This window comes from Bos grunniens, chromosome 15 (genome assembly GCF_055505025.1).
Source record: "Bos grunniens cultivar Pamir isolate PY7600 chromosome 15, Bosgru_T2T1.0, whole genome shotgun sequence".
Taxonomy (NCBI): Eukaryota; Metazoa; Chordata; class Mammalia; order Artiodactyla; family Bovidae; genus Bos; species Bos grunniens.
The window spans coordinates 27,208,123-27,233,397 of NC_141179.1; positions in this window are offsets into that span (position 1 = coordinate 27,208,123).

A 25,275-nucleotide genomic window follows, 5' to 3' on the forward strand; every position below is an offset into this window, starting at 1 on the left:
CAATGCGGGAGACTGGGTTCAATCCCTGGGTTGGGAAGATCCCCTGGAGAAGGAAATGGCAATCCACTCCAGTACTATTGCCTGGAAAATCCCATGGGCAGAGGAGCCTGGTAGGCTACAGTCCGTGGGGTCGCAGAGTTGGACACGACTAAGCGACTTCACTTTCACTTTCCAAGGATGGTCATATTAATGCTGCAGTCAAAAAGAAATGTTCAGCTTGTGAGGGTCCCCTTTCCTTGCATTCATTGTTTGGTTATTCTCCCTCCAGGAGGAGAGGGGATTTAGGATTTGGGAGCACAAATGGCAAGACATACAATGGTCTGGATTGCAGTCATATTAGATGACCCCTGATAAACCCCTCTCAAATTTTGGCAAGATGTGAAACGCTGATCTTGCCACTGGGTAAGGGAATGAGAAGAAAAGTCCTCATAGAAATCATAGAAATAAGTCAGAGCCGACATATTCATTGCAGACTGGCAACCTCCACCCGGATACCCAGATCACACTTGATTACTTAATTTAGATGACCGTATGTACTGGTTCATGAGGAACAGTCCGATTTATACTTGTTCAGTCATAGTAATATAATCCCTTTCACTCTCAAAAGTGTCCAAGTTTGGATGCTAAAATTTAAGTTTACCTTCCACATTAACTGCAGCCTTCCTTCACACTGAGCCCAGATGCAATCTGAAAAATTCTTCTCAACTCTGCCTACTTTCTAAGCAATAGCTATCCATCAGTCAATCAGGTATTGAAATCTACCTGACACCTTCGACAAAAGAAAGGACGTAGGTCCAGTATTATTTGGGCAATCCCGGGCATGCCACTTGTCCTCTGGGAGCCTTCATCTCTTCATCTGACAATTGTAATAATAGCATTACTTACCCTCAGGGCTAGTGTGAGCCGCAAATGAGATAGTGCATAGCAAAGGACCACACAGACGATGGAGTCTTTATGATTATTCAAGGGTGAAACAGTTGGCATTGTGGTCTCAGGGGTCTTGGCATCTCCCTTGCTTCTGCTCTAGGAGGAAACCAGGATCCTCCTTGGGAAGGAGGCTGCTGATGCCAGCAACTCTTCCTGGAGCTTAAGCCTCTCCTCCCCTAATCCTCTTCTCCTTTGGAGACAAACAACAGACCCCTCCATCACCCCCGCCCCTCAGATCAACTCCATCAAGAAGCAAGGCTTCTCTTTGTACTACAGCAAACACATGTCTCTTATTGATGCTCCCCTGGGACCCTCTGCAGCAACACACACAGAGCTTTGAAGTTGCGAGTGTGTTTAATGCGCCAGGGTCCCGTCTCAGTTCAAGGACAGTATTTTAAGTCCCTGAGAAGATGGGAATAAAGTTTTGAATGCAGAAAGAAATAGATTCTTAACAGACTTAAATGATAAAACATCACAGTCCCCATCCAATTGCAGCAGCCAGCTCTGAAGAGAGACCAAAGGAAGAAACGATCGATTGGGAAGCCTGACTTCTTTCCCAGCCATGGGCCAGGTGCCTGCCCTAACTTGGCAGCATCTCCTTGACTTGTGACAGCCATGGACTAAGCTTGAGGATGTGGGCTGCTGAGGAAGGGGGACAGGGAAGCGAACCTAACTGAGGTATGAAGGACAAAGACATCGTGTGGGGATGTGACCCTTAAAAGATTCCTGCCTGAAGGAGGTGTCACCTAGCCAAATCATAAAAACCCAAAGTGGGGAAGTAAATTGCCTGACCTAGAGTCATCCATTAGAGCAAATGCATCTTTTATCCCCCCATCAAATGAACTACATTGTATCAGAAAGAAACTGTAAACTTGACTGCTGGTGCAAAAGGAGTCCAGGCTTCAGGAAGGAAGAACAGAGGCAGTCTTCTGAGAGCTCCTAGGAGACAGAGATATAGGCAGATGACTCCCGAGATGGTGGTCTCCTCAAGAATTCTGGAAAGACCTGGCCCAGAGCCTGGGTGAAAAACAGGCTGAGCATCAGCAAACCAACTCCCTCATCTGTGCTGCAGACAGAGGGACCTAGGAGATGTCTGGGCAGGGGAAGAGGTCACATTGGGAGGCCAGGGTGAGCTTATTGGTACCCAAGATTTGGGAAGGACCAATTATTCTGAAGGCGTAAAGCCAACAGCCCATGTTCATCATCAAGGGGTAGATGAGGAGATCATTTCACAGTCTCATCAAGAAGTTTGGGTCTTATCCAACTTTAGTTCAGTTCAGTTCAGTTACTCAGTTGTGTCCGACTCTTTGTGACCCCATGAACCGCAGCACGCCAGGCCTCCCTGTCCATCACCAACTCCCAGAGTCCACCCAAACCCATGTCCATTGAGTCAATGATGCCATCCAACATCTCATCTTCTGTTGTCCCCTTCTCCTCCTGCCTTCAATCTTTCCCAGCATCAGGATCTTTTCCATTGAGTCAGCTCTTTGCAGATGGCCAAAGTATTGGAGTTTCAGCCTCAACATCAGTCCTTCCAAAGAACACCCAGGACTGATCTCCTTTAGGATGGACTGGTTGGATCTCCTTGCAGTCCAAGGGACTCTCAAGAGTCTTCTCCAACACCACAGTTCAAAAGCATCAATTCTTTAGCACCCAGCTTTTTTTATAGTCCAACTCTCACATCCATACATGACGACTGGAAAAACCATAGCCTTGACTAGACGGACCTTTGTTGGCAAAGTAATGTCTCTGGTTTTTAATATGCTGTCTAGGTTGGTCATAACTTTGCTTCCAAGGAGTAAGTGTCTTTTAATTTCATTGCTGCAATCGCCATCTGCAGTGATTTTGGAGCCCAGAAAAATAAAGTTAAGTTACCCAACTTAACTTGGCAAAATCAGGGATATAGTCCCCCTACTTCTCCCAGGAGTGATCTGATGCAAGGGGGGGGGGGTTGTTTTACATTGAGCTAAGGGCATCTTAGTCAACTTTTCTGGAACCAAGCACAATGCTCAACATACACCAGGTCAATATTTCAGCCTCATCCTCTCATTAGAGCAACCTGGGTTGCTTTATAAAAATATCAAGGTATGGGAGTCACTCCCAGTATCTCTGATTTAATTGGTTGGTCTGGGAAAGAATCTGGGAATTTTTTATAACTCTCCAGAAGATCTGGAGTCAAGGCCATGAACTGTTGTACTAGTTCATCTGTGAATGTGAACTGAATGAGTGAAAGAACCAGTGAAGGAATGGAAGAATTGGAGGTGAATGCCGGCCCTCACTCACAATGGTGGCACCCACTGCAGGACCACTGGCATTGGCATGGGGCAGTGAATGGGCATGCTCAGGGGGCCAAGTTACCCATCCCAAGGCTCTGGGTAAACCCGACATCAAAGCAGAGGGAAACTGATTGTTGCTGAAAGGATCTTCCCAATAAACCATTGTAACCAGATGTGTTATCCTCTCTTCCCTGCCAAATTCTGTTTAGGGTACTGATATGTGTCTCTCTCCATTTCATTTGCATAACAAACCAGGGTCATCAGAAAAGTGTTTTTAATCTATCTTATAGAATATAGATATATCTATAATATAGAAAAGAGTTTGTATCTATATTTCATGAGTGAATAAAATGAAGTGCCCCCTCTCCAGAGAAGATACATATTGCCCCAGGTCACTCATTTCTCTGGTGCGGAACCAAGGACTCTGCTCTGAACTGGGTTCACCTTTCCAGCTTCCGCTGAGAGTTAAACTGGGAGTCTGACCTCTTCTTCCCAACATCTATATATATATCACCTTGTTCCCCAACACACAAAGGGTGGGGCAGCACAACCAGCCATCCAATTGGGCAGAAATCAAACTCAAGAGGGTCCCATTACCTCCACTGTGACCTTGTAGTGATGATGAGGAAATGTAGGATCCTGAAGGTTGAGTCACAGTTTAATAAACATCTCCACCATTACGTGGAGCCTGATTTCTGTTGAGGCCCAATGTCTTCTTGAACTAACTTGTTGAGCGATTGCAAATTTATTTGAGTGTCTCATGGGAGACGGTACTCAATGCAGGTTGAGCAAGATGCAAACACAGGCATCTTAGATGGATACCCTACCTCGTTTCCATTCTCTCTTTCCCTCCCTCTCTCTCTCTCCTGTGTGTGCGCGCACACGTCCTCCTCACAATGCCATAATGTCTATGTAAATTGGATCTTTAATATCCTTCAGATAAATGGCTTCAGAAAGAACATGGATACAATAGTCTGTCTCTGAGTTAACATGATAGGCTCTGCCTCCCAAATTGGCTCAGAGAAATTAGCAGGAAGGAAAGAAGGATCAAATGAAATAATAACCCGCTTACCTGCTCATTAATTTAATCTCTGCCCCCCCACCCTCTTTTCGCCTTGTGGTTTCACTACCCATAAAATAACCAGACAACTTCCAAGTCCTAGATGAAAGGAAAACTAGGTCTGGAAGCTCTAAGATTAAAGGAGAATTTTTAGGATTAGTCTTTGATTTTCTCCTTTCTCTCTTTTTCCCCTCTCTCTTATTTTGTTCTTTTTATCTCAGAGGTGACTGCGGAGGCGTCTCCTTCTGTCCTTCTCTCTGCTGAGCTGGTCAACCCAGAGTCTCCTTTGGCAGAGCACACCAGCAACTTGAGACCTAGGATGGAAAGCGGAGGGTGGGACTACTTTCCGGGAAATTGCCCACCAAGGCTCACTGGAGTGTGTCTGTGGTTTGGGTGATGTACGAGTGCAGGAAACTGTTCCCTCCTCAGAGTGTAAGTGGGACCCCTTCTTGCAGATTCTTGGGTACCCTTCTCTATACCTTTCTTTTTTCATAGCTCTAGTGTTGAGACAGGAAAGACCCCAACTCATCTAGTCTACAGAATCTTAGGAGATTTTGATAATGTCATGATGCCTACACCATCATGGGAGCAGGACTTTGAACAGCTCCGACAGTGCTCAACATGGTGCCCTTAAAACAAGTTTTACGAGTATCACAGGACCCCTCCCGAGGTCAATGCCTTCCCCTTGTTATGGTCAGGAAAGATGAGATACCCTGCTTCTATACTTCAGGTCCTCCCATTCAACGAGTTTGCATTAGGATTGCTCCATTCTTTCTGAAAGCTCCTGGAAGCTCAAGTGGTGAGCCCCCTGTCTGAATGTTCTGAGTAACCAGGTCTCCATTCATTACTCTGGCTTCAAGGGTATCTCTTGAATCCTCCCCAAAGTCTAGTGAGAAGAAATCAGATAAGATACATAGATACTACGTTCAGTTAGTGGAAGGTGAAACCTTTTAAAACAGAAGACATTACGGATCATCATCATCAGACTCTGCTCAGTAGGTAGAAAGCCCAGAGTGATGAAGGTGGAAATATATACCAAGCAGGAGTTTGCCCTGATGCACACATGGGGTTTCATTAGAATGGCTCCTCCAGTTCTACCAAAACCCCTTCATACAAGGGGTTTTGTATCTAAAACTTCCTCTCAGGTCAGAGTTCTTCAAAACAACGTGAACTTCTCCACTGTAAGTGCTAAGGTTCAGCAAAGGCACAAGCACATGAAAACATTAACAGAGGCAAGATTCCAGGGAATTTTGGTCAGCTGGACTGTACTATAAGAAATGAAACAGAAGACATTTCTCTGCTTCTTTCTGAAGCCTGTTTAGGGATCTGGATCCAAATATTTATGATGTTTTAAACTCATGGCTAATATGACACAAGATCTAACCTGTTCTTCACTTTCAAGACCATGGACTTCACATCTGGAAGGAAAGTTACTCTAATCTAGAGCAGCAGATTTTTTATCTTAAGACCTCTTTATGTTTATGTTTTTATATCTATTGATATTTACTACACTAGAAATTATTTATACTCTAGAAAAATCTTGAATGTTTACTAATTCATTTAAATGTACAATAATAAACCATTACATGTGAACATAAATAATGTATTTTATTAAAAATTTTTTCCAAAACAAAATTAATGAGACCAGTGGCATTGTTTTATATTTTCATAAGTCTCTTTAATGTCAGGCAAATTCAAAGTCAGCTGGATTCTCTTGTCTGCTTCTGAATACATCCTAGTGTGACATATTGTTTTGTTAAAATATATGAAGAAATTATGGCTTCACACAGATATGTAATTGGAAATGGGAGGAATATTTTGTTAGCCTTTCTGGTGACTGTGGATATCCTTGGAATTATATCAGAACTCAACAAACAGTATTTTCTTAAAAGTTAATTGCAGTTTGAAATAGAAAACTTTCCACCCTCTGTTATATTAAAATCCATTGTTCTATCTTACAATTTGAATAGACATCATGCATTGATCATTTGGAAATATTGGTTCACTGAGTTATTCAGATCTTGTAAATGTCCATACCTTTCATTACACAATTTTGGAAAGTCTTATTCATTAATATAGGACTTCCCTGGTGGCTCAGTCAGTAAATCAGACTGCAATGCAACAGTTCGATCCCTGGGTCAGAAAGATCCACTAGAGACTGAAATGGCAACCCACTCCAGTATTCTTGTCTGGGAAATCCTATGGATAGAGCCTGATGGACTATAGTCCATAGGGTCACAAGAGTTGGACCCAACTTAGCAACTAAACCACCACCACCAGCATTCATTAATACCATTGCTAATGTCATCAGAAAAATTTTAAAACATTTGGAAGTTCACAATGCAAGAGCCCCTGTGATTCAGATCTCATTGGAGAATGTATGGCTGCCGCCCACCTGTACTCCCTAAATTCTCCCTTTTCTTCTTTAGTCTTCTGAGAAAAAGGATACTCCACAACAGTAAGTGTTATGGTTACTGTCATTCCCAGTCATTTAGCTGGTAAAGAATCTGCCTGCCAATGCAGGAGACGCAAGAGACATGGGTTTGATCCCTGGGTCAGGAAGATTCCCTGGAGAAGGAAATGGTAGCCCACTCCAGTATTCTTGACTGGAAAACTCCATGGACAGAGGAGCCTGGCTGGTTACAGTCCATGAGGTTGCAAAGAGTTGGACACGACTGAGCACACATGCCTAATCCCTAATAACACACCCGATAGATAACACCTATTGAGAACTTGTTCCATTCTGGGCATTATGCTTAGTGCTGCATGTATTAGTTGATCAAAAAGTTCATTCAGGTTTTTCTGTAACATCTTATGGAAAATCTCAAAAAATTTTTTGGTCAACCCAATGTATTATTTCTTTTCACCCACCTCCCCACCCCCGAACCACCATGAGGTGGGTACAATTTGAGCTCATCTTAAAGATAAAGGAATTGAGTTACACATCAAATTTGCACAACTGATACATCACTTTGCCAACAAAGGTCTGTCTAGTCAAAGCTTTGGTTTTTCCAGTAGTGATGTATGGATGTGAGAGTTAGACCAAAAAGAAGGCTGAGCTCCAAAGAACAGATACTTTGAACTGTGGTACTGGAGAAGGCGCTTGAGAGTCCCTCAGACAGCAAGGAGATCAAACCGGTCAATCCTACAGGAAATCAACTCTGAATATTCATTGGAAGGACTGATGTTGAAGCAGAAACTTCAATACTTTGGCCACCTGATGCAAAGAGCTGACTCATTAGAAAAGACTGTGATGACGGTAAAGACTGAAGGCAGGAAGAGAAGGGGATGACAGAGGATGAGCTGGTTGGATGGCATCATCCATCATCCAAGATGACTCGATGGACATGAGTTTGAGCAAATTCTAGGAGATAATGAAGGACAGGGAAGCCTGGAGTGCTGCAGTCCATCGGGTCGCAAACAGACATGACTGAGCAACTGAACAAACATCAAGTTATGTGTTTACCTGACCCCAGAGTCTGTACTGGCAACACATAAGAGTGAATTTTCCAGTAGCTGAGTGAATTTGCTCCTCTTTTATCGTGGTATTTTGGATCACAATCTTCTTGGTTAGCTCAAGTCTCCCACATTGCAGGCAGACGCTTTAACCTCTGCGCCACCAGGGAAGCCAGCTTCCAATACCATCCCCAGACTGAAAGGTTTTGGTCACTGCCCCTGGTTCCTTGTCAAGGATAGCTTTCTATGTATTCCTCAAATCCAGTCTGACTCCAGAGTCTTTGGAACTCCTCTTCTCTGCTCTTTGGCTCTCTTGACTTCAACTCCTTCTCTTACAAGTCTCACTCCATGCTGCTGCCATCATAGCCTTTCTAAACACACAAGTCCTCCCCTAGCTTAAATGCCCTGAGGGCTGCCCCATTTCCCACTGGATAAAGACTAAATTCTCCAGAATGTTCAAAGTACTTCGTCATCTGCCTCCAGCTGACCTCTCCAAGCTCGTTGCTTTTTCTCCTGGCCTGTTTGCTATGCTTCAGAGGCCTGGATGGATCCCACGGCCTCCTCAACAAAGACTATGGCTTTTTTCTCTTCGCGTCCCTGGTGCCTGATACTGTTTTTGGCACACAGTTGCTGTAAAGAGCATGTTGTTGAAGAAATGAATGATGTATAGGTGCCCCTTCAATAACTCTTCCCATATGCATCCTTGAACCCTGCTCATTGAACGTTTCCTGAATGCCAACCTTCAAAAATGTTGGGTTCACTTTATCTGAGCACCCTATTTCTAGCTGTTAATAGCTAGGACCCCCTAGACATTTTTATTCCTGCCAGCTTTCCTAGGAAATGGGTCACCACCCTCTCACTCATCAAGATCAGCTTTTCATGGGCTCTTCCCCAGGCTTCAAATTTCCCTGTCCCATGAAAATTTTCAGTCCTCTTATACTCAGACCATAGAAGGTCAGATCTGTAGAATGATACAGCTTTCAAATTCTCTGCCATTGGCTTCTCCACAGAGCTCCCTGCCAGAGATTCCCAAGCTTCCCTCTCTTCAGAGACACTTCTTTCTGAGCTACCATCATTCTGAAGGCAGTTTTAACACAGTTCACATACCAGCTTAACTCTACTCCAATCCCCCTGGCTCTAGCTAGGCTGGGAGTGCTCCCAGGTCCACTTAGAAATTTTGTCTTGGATTGTATGCAAGGAAGAAGCAGAGAGGTGTTACTGAAAGGAAAGGCCAAGCAAAAGTAGCAGAACTGCAGGGAGCAGGCAAATCACTTAGCACCACATGTGTTTCTTTGCAGAGTTTTGCGCAAGTGCCTCATCTAGAGGCAGCATGGCTAGGGCATTTCTAACCGAGAAGGTTTGCTAGAGCCCTTCAGAATCCCCTGGAATGGATCGTCTGTCTATCAATCTAGCACCAGTCATGAGCCGAGACTGGTACTAGCCTGGGTGGAGATGGATAAAGATGTAAAATTCGTGCTTAAGTACTATTTTACACAAAGTGAACACATCCTACCAGACATGAGAGAGTGAATCATGCAATAGGCATAATTCTGGGAAGAGAGAGACCACTGTGAGCTTTGGTGTTCCCAATAGGGAATCAGAAAAAGGGAGTGGCATGAAGGGACTTGCAGGTAGAGAGGGGGACAGTCTGATCTGAGGCTTGAGCATGTGCCAATGATAGAAGGTCAGCTTACACTATAATCACAGCTGTCAAATTCTCTTTAGATAGATGGTCTTATCCAGTCTCACTGGCCGAGATACAGCCTAGAATCCCTCTCAACACAGCCCTTGAGGATGTCACTAGCAGGCACTGTGAATTCCAGCCTGAGATTAAATTTATTTACAATCCTTGAACCCATAGCAACAAGAATAGGGGGAAAAAGAGAGAGAGAGTTTGTGAGTTATCCCAAGAGGGGAATAAAGGTGAGTGAGAAAGTGCATTTGGGAGGTAACAGAGTACATAAAACAGATCACTGCTTCTTTTATACCCCAAGTACTCAGTACATTTGCCAAAAAAAAAAAAAAAAACATTTTAAGTGTTTGCTTTAGATAGTTGCTTGCTGTCTCACTTAAACATAAGTCCTTAGAGGGTGAAAGTGTTAGTCACTCAGTCATGTCTGACTCTTTGTGACCCCATGGACTATAGCCTGCCAGGCTCCTCTGTCTGTGGAATTCTCCAAGAAAGAACACTGGAGTGGGTGAGGGTGAGGAGTGTCTTATTTTTCCTTCTCTCCATAGTATGTCATTCAACATCAATATCAACAGACAAATATCAATAAGCATGTATTGAATGAATAAATGAAGGAATAAATGAATGAATAGTTGATAGTCTTGAAAAAAAAAAAAAGTAGAGATGCCACTGAGAGAAATAGAAGATAGTGGGGCCAGTGTAACAAAGAAGTTGTTTTAAAACAAAAACAGTTTTCATCTCAACATAAAGAAGAACTTTATTATAGAGACCAAGAGCTTCTAAAGATGAACTCTGCTTCACTGGGGGGGATGATGGTGAGGATACAGATAGTTATCATTGATATCATGTTCATCTCATGCAAGCCTCACTGCAGCCAGGTGACATGGGAGTCATCCTCATTTGACAGGTGAGATAGCCAAGTCTCAAAGAGTTCATGTAATTCACCCAAGCAACAAAGCTAGGAGGGGTAGAGACAGATTTTAACACCCAGATTCTCATGATTTCTGGAATCTTGATGCACTTGCTGACTGTCAAAACAGCAAAACCCCATTCTCTGGGGATACATATTTGACCAGCTCCAAGCTCTTTATCCCATCACTCCTCACCTGGATGTGTGTACACTCTCAAACCATATTCAGCTTCCTCCCTCAGACTTCCTCTGTGGAGATCAGCCCATCCCCAGGAAGAGAGGTCACTCCAAGCTGTTTCTAGGCTCAGATGCTGGTATTTTCTATGAGGAAATGAGGGGTGGAGAGGGGGTTGGTTTCCTCACAGGCAGGCCTAGACCCCCATGCTGTCTGGAGTCACCTGCTCTCATAATACATCCTCAGCATCTTCTCCGGTATCTTTCCAGGTGCGCAAGGACTAACTTTGCCCTAATAAATGTTTAACTCTTGCCCAACTGCTGGAAGGTAATCTCTTACCCTTTGGAATATCTGCCTGATAGGAGTGTCCTTCACTGGGAGGTCTTGGGCTATTCAGCATCAGTGTGACCTCTGGGGTGGCTGGAAACTAAGGTCCATCATACCAGTTCTCCATGCATCCATGTACAAACTAGGATGATGCCCAGCACAAACTAGACCCAAGGGTACTCAGGCAATCTCCCCTGGCTCCCCTGGCTGCCACACAAGGTTGCTGGGGTGAATGGGCACTGTCTGATGACTCCCCTGGGAGAGGACATCTGGAAGCTCACAGCTGGAACTGTCCTGGCCCTGCCTGTGTACTGTTCCCTGCTGCTGATTGTGCTGTGTCCCTTTTCTGTAATAAGCTGTAACTGTTAGTTTAACAGTCTTGCTGAGTTCTGTGAGTTTTTCCGGTGAATTATTGAACCCGAGTACGGTCACGGGGATCCTTATGATGCAGTCCTCTTGGTTCCCATTGCTCCTGCCTGCTCCCTCTCATCACCTCTGCTTCAGACCTGGGCCTGGCTCTCTACATGTTTTCTTCTACCTAACCCTTAGGACCTCTTTGTCTCCAAGTTTGCATTGTCCAAGGATGGCATATGCAGCATCCCGACCATGCCCATGGCTCAGTCTTGCTTCCAGAGAATGCCAACCCAGGCTGGAGCACTCACTCAACTCTCCCCTCCCCAAGGAAAGGAGGTCAGAGATATCTCACCAAAGCTGAAGAGCTTCTTGGAGGCTCCCTGAAGACAATGGAGAGGAAGGGACGAGAGATGGACCATATGACCTTTAAGCTCCTCTCAAATCCTAATGTGCTGATTGCTAGTTATGCCCATTTGGTTCATATGCTTTCAACTTGAAGCAATAACAAGATTTTCAAGTGGAAGTGTCCTCTTGAATGTCCACAGACAGAATTGGGTAGATGGATGTGTGTTAGAGAGGGAATAATCTCAGATCTGGGCACCGTTTGGAAGGGGAGAGGCAAGCAGAGAGCTCAGACTTCAGGCAGAAACATAGGAGTCCAGGAAACCAAATAGTCAGGCTTCTTTTCAAAGCTCAGCTTTGGTTTTCCAGAACTTGCTAGGGAAGCCTCCCCTTTCCTCTCTGCCAACTTCTCTTCCCCACCTGGCACCAAAGGGCCTAGCCTCAAAGTCACAATTATGAAAGCTCTGCAAGGATGCTAATTGCTATATCTGACCTCCCTTCAGATAACAAGGGAATCGCTCTCCCTAATTAGCCCTGCCGCCGGTAGACCAGCAAAGCCAAATGTTTATTATGGGATGAATGCACTTACTGCAAATTTTGACATATGCTGTGGAAAGATGTTGGATAAATAAGACTTCAGAGGCATGGGTTGTTTAAATAATGAATACTCATTGCTGTGGGTGACAAGGGCTGAGGAGAGCAAGGCAAAAAAAAAGGAAAAAAATCCTGGAGCAGTGCTCAGAGTCTAGGAACAGACTGCGCTGGTCAGAAGAGTAGAGGAGGAATTCTGGAAATGAAAGCAGAAGGGCTAAGGGAGGGGAGAGAAGATAGGCTGACATCCTAGCTTCACCCACTGGAGCCTCTATGCTCCTGCTTTCAAGAGAGAAACTCCCTCAGTGCCCATCCCCACTCACCTACTCATAATCCCTCGGGAAGGTTCTTGGGAGACAAGGGCACATATTCATAAGACAAAGACAGAGGAGGGGTCAGGAGAAAAGTGTCCCCCTTCACCTGTGGACTCTATGTGGGAAGATCCTTATCTATTGTTGAAATCTTGCTTCTTTCCAGCAAAAGGGAGGGTGAGACAATGGGAGCCCGATCCTCTTCCTGGGCTTCCTGGGCTGGATGGAAATATCAGAGGGAATCATTCTGTAACAGAAGGGAAAGGGCTAGGGTACAACTTTTGAAAGAATGACATAGTCCAAGGACACAACAGAAACTGATTAGAATCAAATGTGTCCAAGATGGCAGCCATCTTTTGCCTGAGCCCTTGCTAGGAGGACTCAAAAAAAAACCTTGTGCGCACCAGGACCCAGAGACCCCACAGAGACTGAGCCTTTGAGTGTTTGAGTGTCTCCTGCAGAGGCACGGGTCAGCAGTGGCCTGCTGCAGGGTCAGGGGCTCTGGCTGCAGCAAACCTGGGACATGCAGCCTGTGGCATACGCCCTCTTGGAGGAGGTCACCATTAATCCCACCATAGAGCCGCCAAGCAGACGACCCACAAACTGCAGATCAATTATACCAAATAAATTTTCGTACTGTTAAGAAAGTTCTAGGACCCACAACAGATTTCCCAACCTTGGGATCTGGCAAAGGGACTGAGAACTCCCAGGGAATTTGACTTTGGAGGCCAGTGGGATTTGATTACAGAGCTTACACATGACTGTGGAAACAGCATGTTGGAGGGCACAAACAAAACCTGTGTGCACCAGGACCCAGGAGAAAGGAGCAGTGACCCCACAAGAGACTGAGCCAGACTTGCCTGTGAGTGTCTAGGAGTCTCCAGTGGAGGTGTGAGTTGACAGTGGCCTGCTGCAGGGTCAGAGGCACTGAATACAAGGGTGCACGCACAAGTCCTCTTGAAGGATATTGCCATTATCTTCATTACCCCTACCGTAGTTTGGTTTCAGGTCACACAACAGGGAGGGAACACATCAACAGATAACTGGATTAAAGATTTACTGAGGATTCCCTGGTGGCTCAGATGGTAAAGCTTCTGCCCACAATGAGGGAGACCCAGGTTCAATCCCTGGGTCGGGAAGATCCCCTGGAGAAGAAAATGGCAACCCACTCCAGTACTCTTGCCTAGAAAATTCCATGGTTGGAGGAGCTTGGTGAGCTACAGTCCATGGGGTCGCAAAGAGTTGGACACGACTGAGCAACTTCACTTTCACTTGAGCATGGCCCCACCCACCAGAACAAGACCCAGTTTCCCCCAGAGTCAGTCTTTCCCTCCAGGAAGCTTCCATAAGCCTCTTATCCTTACCCATCAGACGGTAGACAGAATGAAAACCACAGTCACAGAAAACTAATCAAACTGATCACATGGACCACAGATTTGTCTAACAGTGAAACTATAAGTCATGCCATGTAGGGCCACCCAAGACAGACAGGTCATAGTGGAGAATTCTGATGAAATGTGGTCCCCTGGAGAAAGGAATCATAAACCACTCCAGTATTCTTGCCTTGAGAACCTCATGAACAGTATGAAAAGGCAAAAAGATATGACACTGAAAGATGAACTCCTCAGGTCAGTAGGTGACAATAGGCTATTGGAGAATAGTGGAGAAATAACTTCAGAAAGAATGAAAGGATGGAGCCAAAGTGAAAACAATGCCCAATTGTGGATGTGACTGGTGATAGAAGTAAAGCCCGATATTGTAAAGAACAATATTGCATAGGAACCTGGAATGTTAGATCCATGAATCAAGGTAAAGTGGAAGTGGTCAAACAGGAGATGGCAGAGTGAACATCGACATTTTAGGGATCAGTGAATTAAAATGGACTGGAATGGGCGAATTTAATTCAGATTACTATTGTATCTACTACTGGGCAAAAATCCCTTAGAGGAAATGGAATAGCCCTCACAGTCAATAAAAGAGTATGAAATGCAGTACTTGGGTGCAATCTCAAAAAGGACAGAATGATCTCTGTTTGTTTCCAAGGCAAACCATTCAATATCACAGTAATCTAAGTCTATGCCCCAACAACTAATGCCAAAGAAGCTGAGGTTGAACAGTTTTATGAAGACCTACAAGACCTTCTAGAACTAACACTTAAAAAAAAAAAAAGATGTCCTTTTCATTATAGGGGACTGGAATGCAAAAGTAGGAGGTCAAGACACGCTTGAAGTAACAGTCAAGTTTGGCCTTGAGTACAAAATGAAGCAGGGCAAACGCTAACAGAGTTTTGTCAAGAGAACACACTGGTCATAGCAAACACCCTCTTCCAACAACACAAGCGCCAACTCTACACATGGACAACTCTACACCAGATGGTCAATAACAAAATCAGATTGATTATATTCTCTGCAGCTGAAGATGGAGAAGCCCTCTACTGTCAGCAAAAACAAGACCGGGAGCTGACTGTGGCTTGATCATGAACTCCTTATTGCAAAATTCAGACTTAAATTGAAGAAAGTAGGGAAAACCACTAGGCCATTCAGGTATGACCTAAATCAAATCCCTTAAGATTATACAGTGGAAGTGACTAATAGATTCAAAGGATTAGATCTGATAGACAGAGTGCCTGAAGAACCATGGATGGAGGTTCATGACATTGTAAAGGAGGTGGTGATCAAAACCATCCACCCAAAAAAGAAATGCTAAAAGGCAAAATGGTTGCCTGAGGAGGCCTTACAAATAGCTGAGAAAAGAAGAGAAGAAAAAGGCAAAGGAGAAAAGGAATGCAGAGTTCCAAAGAGTAGCAAGGAGAGATAAGAAAGCCTTTCTCAGCAGTCAATGCAAAGAAATAGAGGAAAACAATAGAATGGGAAAGACTAGAGATCTTTTCAAGAAAATATACCAAGGGAATATTTCATGCAAAGATGGGCACAATAAAGGACAGAAAAAATATGGATCTAACAGAAGCAGAAGATATTAAGAAGAGATGGCAAAAATACACAGAACTATACAAAAAAAGATTTTAATGACCCAAATAACCACAATGGTGTGATCACTCACCTAGAGCCAGACAACCTGTAATGTGAAGTCAAGTGGGCCTTAGGTAGCATCATGATGAACAAAGCTAGAGGAGGTGATGAATTGAGCTATTTCAAATCCTGACAGATGATGCTGTGAAAGTGTTGTACTCAATATGTCAGCAAATTTGGAAAACTCAGCAGTGGACACAGGACTGGAAATGTCAGTTTCCATTCCAATCCCAAAGAAACACAATGCCAAAGAAGGTTCAAACTACTACACAATTGCACTCATCTCACATGCTAGGAAAGTAATGCTCAAATTCTCCAAGCCAGGCTTCATTAGTATGTGAAACGAGAATTTCCAGATGTTCAAGCTGGATTTACAAAAGGCAGAGGAACCAGACATCAAATTGCCAACATCTGTTGGATCGTAGAAAAAGGAAGAGAGTTTCAGAAAAATGTCTACTTCTGCTTTATTGACTACCCAGAGCCTTTGACTGTGTGGATCACAACAAACTGTGGAAAATTCTTCAAGAGGTGGGAATACCAGACCACTTTACCTGCCTCCTGAGAAATCTTTATGCAGGCCAAGAGAAGCAACAGTTAGAACTGGACATGAAACAATGGACTGGTTCCAAATTGGGAAGGGAGTACATCAAGGCTGTATATTGTCACCCTGCTTACTTAACTTATATGCAAAGTGAAGTGAAGTGAAGTTACTCAGTCGTGTCTGACTCTTTGTGACCCCATGGACTGTAGCCCACCAGGCTCCTCTGTCCATAGAATTCTCCAGGCAAGAGTACTGGAGTGGGTTGCCATTTCTTCCTCCAAGGGGTATTCCCGACCCAGGGATTGAACCCGGGTCTCCCGCATTGCAGTCAGACACTTTACCGTCTGAGCCACCAGGGAAGCCCTGTATGCAGAGTACATTATGCAAAATGCCGGGCTGGATGAAGCACAAGCTGGAAACAAGATTGCCGGGAGAAATATCAATAACCTCAGATACGCAGATGACACCACCCTTATGGCAGAAAGTGAGGAAGAACTGAAGAGCCTCTTTATGAAAGTGAAAAAAGAGAGTCAAAAAAGCTGGCTTAAAACTCAATATTCAAAAAACTAAGATCACGACATCCGGTCCCATCAGTTCATGGCAAATAGGTGGGGAAACAATGGAAACAGTGACAGACTTTTTTTTCCTTGGGCTCCAAAATCACTGCAGATCGTGACTTCAGCCATGGAATTAAAAGAAGTTTACTCCTTGGAAGAACAGCTATGACAAACCTAGACAGCATATTAAAAAGCAGAGACATTACTTTGCCAACAAAGGTCCATCTAGTCAAAGCTATGATTTTTCCAGTAAACATTATGGATGTGTGAGTTGGACTATAAAGGAACCTGAGAATCAAAGAATTGATGCTTTTAAACTGTGGTGTTGGAGAAGACTCTTGAGAGTCCCTTGGACAGCAAGGAGATCAAAGCACGCCATCCTAAAGGAAATCAGTCCTGAATATTCATTGCAAGGACTGATGCTGAAGCTGAAGCTCCAATACTTTGGCCACCTGATGCAAAGAACTGACTCATTGGAAAAGATCCTGATGCTGGGGAAGATTGAAGGCAGGAGGAGAAGGGAATGACAGAGGATGAGATGATTGGATGGCATCATTGACTCAATGGACATGAGTTTGAGTGAGCTCCAGGAGTTGGTGATGGACAAGGAAGCTGGGCATGCTGCAGCCCATGGGGTCGCAAAGAGTTGGACACGACTGAGCGATTGAACTGAATTGAACTGAACTGAAGATGACAGACAAGTCGATCTTGATTAGACCTTGATCCTCAATTACCTAACTAAATGACATACCAAGAGATGCCATGAAAGTTCCAAGGCACTGTCAAAAGACCAATTTGCGTGGTGGCCCAAGTCCTGGAAATCTCCACCCCTTCCCAAACGTAGTTGGAATAATCCTCCCACTCATTAGCATATGAAATTACTCAGCCTGTAAAAACTAACCATGCCCCATTTCATGGCCACACTCACCCTCTGTGATGACCTATAGTGTGTCTGTGGAGTTTGCTTCTCTCTGAATCTGAATAAATCCTCTTCTTACCTATCACTTTAATTCTTTCTGCAGTGAGACATCAAGAACCTGCGCTCCATTAGGTCCTGAAACAAGGTACCATGCGTTTTGGCTGGGTTTAAGTCCTAACCACGTGAGTTCAAGTTCCAGCCACATGGGTTCGAATCCCAAACTGGGTTTTGGCTGGGTTCAAGTCCCAGCACATGGGTTTAATCGTTAAAGTAAATAGTTTCAATTCTACCCAGTCAGGAATCCCAGGCCCATGATATTCTGATGCATTTCTGAAGGGAGCATGCTGATATTATGGGTTCCCTTCAGTTCCTGCAGGTTTAGTCCTAGGAGAGCAGACGACACACTGTGAAGAAAGATATTCACTTCTCAATGAGAAAAGACAGGCCCCCCCATACCAAGGGGCTCAGGTCCAGGGGGCTGATCCACTAGCAGATCTCACGTGGTTGCTAACTTCATTTCTTTCAGCTCATCAGGTTCCAACTGACCCAGTAGAGAAACATCCTCTCATCTCAGTGGATGGAGATTTTTTGGACAAGTATGCCTGGATGAAGAGAAAGCAGAGAGGGAATCTCAGTAACTGCATAGACAGTCAGGTCCCATTGAGACCATGTCTATTTAAGACACAGGACCTGCTTGTCATGTCTCTACCTCAGCCCCTGCAAGGGTGCTAAGTCGCTTCAGTCGTGTCTGCCTCTTTGTGACCCTATGGACCACCACCAGGACTCCTCTGTCCATGGGGTTCTCCAGGTAAGAATACTGGAGCGGGTTGCCATGCCCTCCTCCAAGGTATCTTCCAGACCCAGGGATCAAACCTGCATCTCTTATGGCTCCTGCATTGGCAGGTGTGTTCTTTACCACTAGCCCCACCTGGGAAACCCACACCTCAGCCTCTGAGTTGAGGGTGCAAATAGGGTGACTTGCGACCCTCACCTCTGCTTCTCTTTCTCTTTCACTGCCAAATAAATGACTCTCAGTGCAGGCCTTAAACATGAACTTGAAAGATCTTTAAGCAGTACTGAAAGGAGTTTTCTTTTCACCCATCAGCAGGCACTGGAGAACCACCAAGGACATGTGAATCAGGATGTACATACGGGATCAGTCTACCAGTAGTAATGAGGAAACTGAGCCAGAAAGGGTGACTCTGGTGACGCAAGCGCCCTTTAAGGAAGCTGTTACAATTGGGCTTCCCTGCTGGCTCAGATGGTAAAGAATCTGCCTGCAATGTAGGAGACTTGGGTTCAATTCCTGGGTTGGGAAGATTTCCTGGAGAAGGGAATGGCGACTCACTCCAGTACAACCCACTCCAGTATTCTTGCCTGGAGAATTCTACGGACAGAGGAACCTGGTGGACCACAGTCCATGGGGTTGCAAATAGTCGGATATGACTGGCGTGACTAACACTTTCACTTCCACAGGGGTCTAAACTTTGTTCACACGTCAGAATACACTATGGGCTTCCCTGGTGGCTCAGCTGGTAAAGAATCCACCTGCAGTGAGGGAGACGTGGGTTCAATCCCTGGGTTGGGAAGATCTGCTGGAAAAGGCAAAGGCTACCCACTCCAGTATTCTGGCCAGGAGAATTCCATGAGCTGTATAGTCCATGGAGTTGCAAAGAGTCAGACAAAATTGAGTGACTTTCACTTTCTTTCTTTCAGGGGTCTAAACTTAGTCAGTTCACAAGTCAGAACAGACTAGGTTATGTTTACATGGTTTACAATTCCGAATTAAAACAAGCACTGAGAAAAAAAAAAAAAAGCTACAGAGAAATGGAATATTTTCTGGCGTATCAGTAAACAGAAGATGTCACAGTCATCTGTGATTGAAGCCCTCCAACAAAAGCCAGTGAGCCCTGAGGAAACTCAAGGTGTAAAAACACAGGATTTGGTCTAGATTACTAAGGTGCATATCAAAGGAATGATTTCAGTGAGCCCAGACTCTTACATCTTCCCATACATAGGAAAGTGCTAAATTCCTTAACTTGGGATATCTGGTTTTCTTTAATTACCAGTAAACTTTTGATGTTTTGACTACCTGCTCTTTGTTGCAAAACTCCCCCTTGGCTCCTCAGAGCAGTTCTCTCAGGGTTATTTGAGTTGCTGCCTCCCAGGCTTGAAGTCCTAAAACTTCTCACTGAATAGCTCTCAACTTTCAGGTTGTGAACGTTTTTTTTTAAGTTGACACCGCCAAAACAAAACATCTCTTATCCATCCCACGTGGGTCAACTGGGGCCTCTATTCCACTTAGTGACTCAGGGACCCAGGCTTCGGAATTTTTGTGTCAGGGAGGCGACAACTGGAAGGTCATTCATCATCTCTTCTACACTTCAGCTTTGAAATGACCCACCAGCTGCTCACAGCTCATTGGCCAAATCTAGCCATGCAGCTCTGAAACGGAAGAGGACCCTGTGGGGCTTCTGGGCACAGAAACCTTTCAAATACTTGCTAATCAGGGAAGGGAGGGGATGCAGAGACAAAGGGGGAGCAGCCAAGGAAGAGTAGTGTGGCCTTGGGACAGGGTCTTGATTCCTCTTAAGGAATGACCATAGCAGTATCTTTGAGCTCTTTTATAGAATGAAAAACCCTAACAAATGGAAGATGTTAGTATTCTTTCCAAAGAAGGTCACAGTTTGCTAACCTGGAGAAGCTCATCAGGAGACCACCTGCAGGCCCTACACACCCTGATCCTTATCAGCAACTCCACCCTTGAATCATTGCTATAAGACTCCTCCCCAAACCCTCCTGAGTTGGGCCACACAGTTTTTGAGGTGCAAGCCCACTGTGCCCTCCTTGGCTGGGCAAAGCAATAAAGCTATTCTTTTCTACTTCACCCAAAACTCTGTCTCCAAGATTCAATTTGGCACCAGCATACAGAGACCAAGGTTTTGACATCAGCTCCACCTCAGTCCAAGAGGTGGGACATGTGGAGGGATGTTTGGGAAGCAGATGGTGATTGCAGCCATGAAATTAAAAGACACTTACACCTGGAAGGAAAGTTATGAACAACCTAGATAGCATATTGAAAAGCAGAGACATTACTTTGCCAACAAAGGTCCGTCTAGTCAAGGCTATGGTTTTTCCAGTGGTCATGTATGGATGTGAGAGTTGGACTGTGAAGAAAGCTGAGCACCGAAAAATTGATGCTTTTGAACTGTGGTGTTGGAGAAGACTCTTGAGAGTCCCTTGGACTGCAAAGAGATCCAACCAGTCCATTCTAAAGGAGATCAGCCCTGGGTGTTCTTTGGAAGCAATGATGCTGAAGCTGAAACTCCAGTACTTTGGCCACCTCATGTGAAGACTTGACTCATTGGAAAAGACCCTGATGCTGGGAGGGATTGAGGGCAGGAGGAGAAGGGGACGACAGAGGATGAGATGGCTGGATGGCATCACCGACTCGATGGAAGTGAGTCTGAGTGAACTCCGGGAGTTGGTGAGGGACAGGGAGGCCTGGTGTGCTGCTATTCATGGGGTTGCAAAGAGTTGGACACGACTGAGCGACTGAACTGAACTGAACTATTTATGCCCCAGATTGTCTCAGAGGGGATGGCAGAAATCAGCAATCCTGAACAGCAATCAGGGAAGGGAAGGGCTGAAGAGACAATGAAGGAACAGCCAAGGAATAATAGTGTGGCCTTGGGACAGGGTCCTGATTGCCCTCAATGGATCCTCATAACAATATCTTCCCACACCTGTGCAAACATAGACTCAGAGACAGGGTGTCAGATCTGCAGAGCCCTTCCATTTACAGATGGGGCAACGGAGGCTGAGAGCAGGCTGGTGACCAGCACAGGTGGCCCCTGCAAGGGTGTCCTGCCAGCTTCTTCCCAGCCCAGCCCTGAGCCCCCAGAAAGCTCCGCCTCAGTCTCTTCTGTTTTGTTCACTGGTTCCTTCTCCCTTGTAATTTTTATTTCATTATCTTCCTCCCCTTATTCCAGGGAATTTCCAAATGTCATTCTTTCTTTAGTTTTTCACCTCTGCAGAGCCCTCCTTTTCTCTGTCTCCCTCCCTTGAGCAGGCTCTTTTGCTGTGAAGGGCTCTTTCTTCTCCTCCCACGGAGCACGCTGACCTTTTCCTCATCCGTAGGACAAAGCCCGGCCTGGTGCAGTCCTAACTGGAATTGGCTCTGCAAGTCCCGGTAATTGCTCCGTCCTTATTATTGAGTCTGGGAGGCCAGTCTTGGCTAGGGTGGCCCCTTCCCTTCCCTCACCCCCCACTTCCTAGAATCAGGCTGCAGATGGGCTGCTAACGAGGTGACCAATTAAATAACCCTAAAAGAGTTTTTTTTTTTTTTTTTCCCCTGGCCTGATTTCCAGGCCCTTTTGTTTCTCCTTAGGAATCCATCCTCCATGACAGGACCACAATGGGACTGTTCCCAAGCCTGACCCTGGGAGAAGCTGACCCACTTGATCCATGGTCACAAGACCCCATCACTTGACTCCTTTGCTTTTGGGGGCATGAAAGCAAGGGGGATGGGCATGGTTTCTGCCTCTCAGGAATAAGAATGAAACCACCCCACACCACTGACCACTTACTGTGTGTTATATAAGCCTCATGAAGCCTTTCAGTCACTCATTTATTCAAACAAACATGAATTGAGAACCTCTCATGGGCCAGATGCTGTATTGGGCAGTCCTGACCTGAGACTTGGGCAAAAAAAGACTGGTACCTCCTGACTCCATGCTCTGGAGCATATTCCTGTGAATTTTCTATGTCTCTTTCTGGTGCCTGGTACCTGCTGAACTGGCAATGCTGGCAGGTGGGGAACCATGAGCCCTTCAAGAGCTCCATCCCTGATTCTCCCCTCAGGAAGTCCCCAGACTCTTTACCTCACCTCCTCTCCCTCAACACACACACACACACACACACACACACACACACACACACACACACACACACACGGGGTTGACCAGATGCTCTGAGGCGAGTCATCTATGGAATCTCCTCCAGGAATGTGGATTGGCAAGCAGGTCACTTGTTGTTGTTGTTCGGTCCCTCAGTCGTGCCTGACTCTGTGAATCCATGAACACCAAGCTTCCCTGTCATTCATCATCTCCCAGAGTTTGCTTAAACTCACATGTACTGAGTCTGTGACGCCATCCAACCATTTCATCCTCTGTCATCCCCTTCTCCTTCTGCCTTCAATCTTTCCCAGAATCAGGGTCTTTTCCAATGAGTCAGCTCATTGCATCAGTTGGCCAAAGAATTGGAGCTTCAGCATCAGTCCTTCCAGTGACTATTAAGGGTTGATTTTCTTTAGGATTGAGTGGTTTGATCTCCTTGCTGTCTGAGGGACTCTCAAGGGTCTTCTCCAGCACCACAGTTCAAAGACATCAATTCTTCAACTCTCAGCCTTTTTAACTATCCAGCTCTCATGTCCATACATGACTACTAGCAAAACCATAGCTTTGATTAGATGGACCTTTGTTGGCAAAGTAATGTCTCTGCTTTTAATATGCTGTCTAGGTTGGCCGTAGCTTTTATTTTAAGGAGCAAGCCTCTTTTAATTTCATGGCTGCAGTCACCATTCCACAGTGATTATGGAGCCTAAGAAAAAAAATCTGTCTCTGTTTCCATTGTTTCCCCATCTATTTGTCATGAAGTGGTGAGATCAGATGCCATGATCTTAGTTTTTTGAATGTTGAGTTTTAAGCCAGCTTTTTCACTCTCCTCTTTCACCTTCAAGAGGCTCTTTAATTCCTCTTTGCTTTCTACCATAAAGGTGATGTCACTTACATATCTGACATTATTGATGTTTCTCCCTGCAATCTTGATTCCAGCTTGTGCTTCACCCAGCCCCACATTTTTCATGATGTACTCAGCATATAAGTTAAATAAGCAGGGTGACAATATAGCCTTGAGGTACTCCTTTCCCAATTTGGAAGCAGTCCATTGTTCCATGTCCAGTTCTAACTGTTCTTCTTGACCTGCATACAAGTTTTGCAGGAGGCAGGTAAGGTGGTCTGGTATTCCTATCTCTTTAAGAATTTTCCACAGCTTGTTGTGATCTACACAAAGGCTTTAGTATCGTCAATGAAGCAAAAGTAGATGTTTTTCTGGAATTTTCTAGCTTTTTCTGTCATTCAACAGATGTTAACAATTTGATCTCTGGTTCCTCTGCCTTTTCTAAATCCTGCTTATACATCTGGAAATTGTCATATACTGCTAAAGTCTAGACTGAAGGATTTTGAGCATCACTTTCCTAGCTTGTGAGATGAGTGCAATTGTGCAGCAGTTTGAACATTCTTTGACATTGTCCTTTTTGGGGGTTGGAACGAAAACTGACCTTTTCCGATCCTGTGGCCACTGCTGAGTTTTCCAAATTTGCTGGCATGTTGCATGCAGCACTTTAACAGCATCATTGTTTCAGTTCAGTTCAGTTCAGTCCCTCAGTCATGTCCGACTTTGCGGCACCAGGCCTCCCTGTCCAAGCATCATTGTTTAGGATTTGAAATAGCTCAGCTGGAATTCCATCACCTCTGCTAGCTTTGTTCATCCTGGTGCTACCTAATTAAGGCTCTCTTGACTTCACACTCCACCATGTCTGGTTCTAGGTGGGTGAACACACCATCGTGGTTGTCTGGGTCATTAAGGTCTTTTTTTGCTTAGCTCTTTTGTGTATTCTTGCCACCTCTTCTTAGTGTCTTCTGCTTCTGTTAGACCCATATCCTTTCTGCCCTTTATTGAGCCTATCTTTGCATGAAATGTTCCCTTGGTTTCTCTAATTTTATTGAAGACATCTCTAGTCTTTCCCATTCTATTGTTTGCCTCTATTTCTTTGCATTGCTCACTGAGTAAGTCTTTCTTATTTCTCCTTGTTATTCTGTGGAACTCTGCATTCAGATAGGTATAACTTTCCTTTTCTCCTTTGCCTTTCTCTTTTCTCAGCTATTTGTAAGGCCTCCATAGACAACCATTTTACTGTTTAGCATTTATTTTTTGGGTGGATGATTTTGATTACCACCTCCTATGCAATGCTACGAACCTCCATCCATAGTTCTTCAGGGACTTTGTCAATCAGATCTAATCCCTCGAATCTATTTGTCACTTCCACTGTATAATCTTAAGGGATTTGATTTAGGTCATACCTGAATGGCCTAGTGGTTTTCCCTTTCTTCAATTTAAGTCTGAATTTTGCAATAAGGAGTTCATGATCTGAGCCATGGTTAGCTTTGGGTTTTGTTCTTGCTGACTGTAAAGAGCTTCTCCATCTTTGGCTACAAACAATACAATCAATCTGATTTCAGTATTGACCATCTGGTGATGTCCATGTGTAGAGTTGGCTCTTGTGTTGTTGGAAGAGGGTATTTGCTATGACCAGTGTGTTTTCTTGGCAATACTCTGTTAGCCTTTGTCCTGCTTCATTTTGTACTCTAAGCCAAACTTGCCTGTTATTCCAGGTATCTCTTGACTTCCTATTTTGCATTCCAGTCCCATATGATGAAAAGGACATCTTTTTTGGTGTTAGTTCTAGAAGGTCTTGTAGGTCTTCATAGAACTCTTCAACTTCAGCTTCTTTGGCATTTGTGGTTGAGGCATAGACTTGGATTCCTCTGATATTGAATGGTTTGCCTTGGAAATGAACCAAAATCATTCTGTCATCTTTGAGATTGCACCCAAGTTCTGCATTTCAGACTCTTTTGTTGACTATGAGGGCTATTCCATTTCTTGTAAAGGATTCTTGCCCACAGTAGTAGATACAATGGTCATCTGAATTAAATTTACCCATTCTTGTCCATTTTAGTTCACTGATTCC